We start from the raw sequence: 3432 nt of genomic DNA, 5'->3' as shown, positions 1-3432 counted from the left end.
GCATTGATTAGGAAGCATAATAGAGAGTTCTTGGACTTGAAGCGATCATCCTAGGTGAAGCATTATCCGAGTACCCCATTCTTTATCGATTGCCTTACCCTCTTCTTAGTTTTGCTCTTTTCACTTATTGTTTTTATTGTTGAGAATTGAATCAATTTCACACTTATCACTATTGATATTCCACATAGCTAAGAATCAAATTAAGTATTTTCACTCCCTACTCCCTGTGGATTCGACCCCGCTCACCCGGGATTATTACTTCAACAAGCCCGTGCACTTGCGGGATATAAGTAAGGGGACCTTGTCAAGTTTTTGGAGCCGTTGCCGGGGAGCTAGGAGTTTAGAGATACTTTGCACTTTGTCTTCTTATTCAATCATTTTTCTGATTTTCTTTTTCTTTTTCTTTGGTACAGCTCCAGGTTATGTCCCGAGGGAATCCATCAATATTGATTGAAGGAGACCCTGAGCTTGAACGTACACTTCGAAGGAAAGGGAAAGAACCTGTACAAGAACAGCCTAATCCACCTGATTTGGAAGTAGAAGGATCTGACAACATGGCAAAACAGAATGAGCAACAATGGACACTATCCGATTATGCCAGACCTTCAGTGTTGGGGACACAATCGAGTATTGTGCGTCCACCAATTACAGCTCAGAATTTCGAGCTAAAGCCGGCATTCATCCATATGCTGCAGCAGTCTGCACAATTCAACGGTTTGGCCGATGAGGATCCAAATAGTCATATAGAGAGCTTCCTCGAGGTGTGTGACATGCTGAAGATAAATGGTGTGACGGAGGATGCCATCAAATTGAGAGCCTTCCCATTTTCCTTAAAGGGGAAAGCAAAGCAGTGGCTACACTCATTACCTAGGGCATCGATCACTACATGGGAGAAGATGGTAGAAGCTTTTCTAGCCCATTATTTCCCTCTCAGAAAATCAGCAAAGCTTAGGAATGAGATCTCATCCTTTATGCAGTTAGAATTGGAGTCTCTATTTGAGACATGGGAAAGGTTCAAGGAACTCCTGCGCAAGTGTCCGCAACACGGATTCCCGGAGTGGATGATTGTTCAAACCTTCTACAATGGTTTGAACCCGAGTACAAGGCAACTCTTGGATGCGGCGGCAGGAGGTACCTTAGGTAGCAAGAACCCCGACGAGGCTCGTCAATTGATTGAGGAAATGGGGTTAAATAGCTACCAGTGGAATGCTAGAGAGAAGAAAAAGGTGGCCAGTCTCCATGAAATTGATGCGGTAACTTCATTGTCGGCCCAAGTGAAAAGTTTGAGTAAGAAGCTAGATCTTATAGCTTCTAATAGAGTGGCGGCCGTGACCAATTGCACCGGTTGTGGTGGAGGACATGCTCCTTCCGATTGCCCAATTGTCATTGGTGATGTTTCTTCAGTTGAGAATGTCGACTTTGTAGGTAATGGAATGAGACCTGAAGGGAATCCATACAGCAACACCTACAATTCAGGTTGGAAGAATCATCCCAACTTTTCATGGAGTAATCAAGGACCACAAAAGACCATGGGGCCATCGGGGTTCCAACAACAACAACAAGCTCTTGAAGTGGAAAACAGAATTTCAGGCTTGGAAACCCGAATGACGGATTTGGAGAAGCACTTGGCTAGATTTGTTCAATCGGCAAATACAAGGTTTGAATCAGTCGAGGCTACACTTCGCAATCACACCGCCTCCTTGCACAACCTTGAAAATCAAGTGGGGCAAATTGCGAAATCTCTTTCCGAAAGGCCATATGGAAGTTTACCAAGCAACATGGAAACCAACCCGAGAGAACATGTGAAGGCGATCACTTTGAGAAGCGGTCGTGAGGTTGAAGGGAGGCTTCCGAGTGAAAAGCCGAAAGAACACGCACCCGAGGTCGTAGAGGTTGAGAAGGGAGTAAACAAAGAGAAAGAGGTGGTGCCCCCATCTTTCAAGCCAAGAATCCCTTATCCCTCTAGATTTAAGAATGACCAAGGGGATGAACAGTATAAGAAGTTCCTGAGTTTGTTCAAGCAACTCCACATCAATATTCCTTTTGTTGAGGCTTTGGCTCAAATGCCTAAGTATGTGAAGTTCCTTAAAGATCTATTGACCAACAAGAGGAAATTGGAGGAGAGTGCTTCAGTGGTGCTTGATGCTTCATGTTCGGCGGTGTTACAAAAGAACATGCCGAACAAGAAGAAGGACCCGGGAAGTTTTATTATCCCGTGTAACATCGGCAACTTAGGTGAGGAAATGGCATTGGCGGATTCAGGAGCGAGTATCAATGTAATGCCATACACTTTTTTTCCAAAAGCTAGGTTTGGGTGAGCCTAAGCCTACTCGGATGACTTTACAATTGGCGGACCGAACGGTACGACATCCGAGAGGCATCATTGAAGACGTGCTTGTCAAGGTGGACAAGTATATTTTTCCGGTTGACTTTGTAGTGCTAGATGTCGATGAGGATGCAGAGGTACCCTTGATACTTGGGAGACCGTTCTTACGGACTTCCAAAGCATTGATTGACATGGACGGCGGAGAGCTCACATTGAGAGTCGGAGACGATAAGCTCACTTACCGCCTTGCTGAAACCATGCGGCATTCTCTCGATTTTGATGACACTTTATATTTTCTAGACACTACTGATGAGATTGTTGATGAATATATACAGGAAATGTTCAACCCGGATCCGTATGAAGGTTTGTTCGACCAAGAGGAGAACAATGAAGAAGTACTGATGCTTGGTTCGACTGGAGAGGAAACATCTACCCTGGGAATCTTGAAAAAGATGCTCTGAAAAATGAAGAGGGCTCGAAGACGCCACCGAAAATGCCCCAAGACTATTGGAGACGTACATGAGCCAAGGGAGTTGGACGAACAATTGCTTGGTAGTCCGAAGCCCGCTAGTACACCCTCTACCCTCAAGAGACTTTACTCATCATGCTTTCAAGTTATGGGTAAGAGGGCAACCTTCATTCATGAACCCCCGTGAGGTAAGAAAAGATACGTCAAGCTTAGTGACGTTAAACAAGCGCTTCTTTGGAGGCAACCCAAGTGTTTACTATTTTCGTACCTTTTAGTTTAGTTGCTTGCATGAATAAATTGTTAAGTGTTGGTGTTTCAATTTTTGAGTGCTTGTGCTGCGATTTTATTCTGGATCTTTAAAAGAATTCATTGTTGGTTTTGTTGTGAGATGGTGAAGTTTGGTCGTTTGAGTTTTATATTGTGTTTTCCTCTGGTAAATTTTGCATAATAGAGCAGGCTCTGAGTGTGTGGATATGTTCTCATTAATTCTGCAGAGCTTGCAGGTTTTTCTAAGTCATCCAGAGAAAACACACGGCCGTGTGGAATTTCCACACGCCCGTGTATGTTCACTGTGAGCTCATCCAGAGAAGGCACAGGGGCGTGCGGCTGCCCCTGTGGACGACCACCCAAATGGCGC

The 3432-nt window shown here is 44.6% G+C and overlaps 1 non-coding gene across 1 annotated transcript; it reads right to left on the bottom strand.

Moving 5' to 3' along the window:
* Positions 1-944: 944 nt before the first annotated feature.
* Positions 945-1051, bottom strand: LOC120272924. The gene has a single exon (XR_005540456.1). It is a non-coding gene; the product is annotated as a small nucleolar RNA R71 (small nucleolar RNA).
* Positions 1052-3432: the final 2381 nt, after the last annotated feature.

This window comes from Dioscorea cayenensis, chromosome 11 (genome assembly GCF_009730915.1).
Source record: "Dioscorea cayenensis subsp. rotundata cultivar TDr96_F1 chromosome 11, TDr96_F1_v2_PseudoChromosome.rev07_lg8_w22 25.fasta, whole genome shotgun sequence".
Lineage (NCBI taxonomy): Eukaryota > Viridiplantae > Streptophyta > Magnoliopsida > Dioscoreales > Dioscoreaceae > Dioscorea > Dioscorea cayenensis.
The sequence above is the reverse complement of the archived record's forward strand: the minus strand, read 5'-3'. Positions and strand labels throughout refer to the sequence as shown.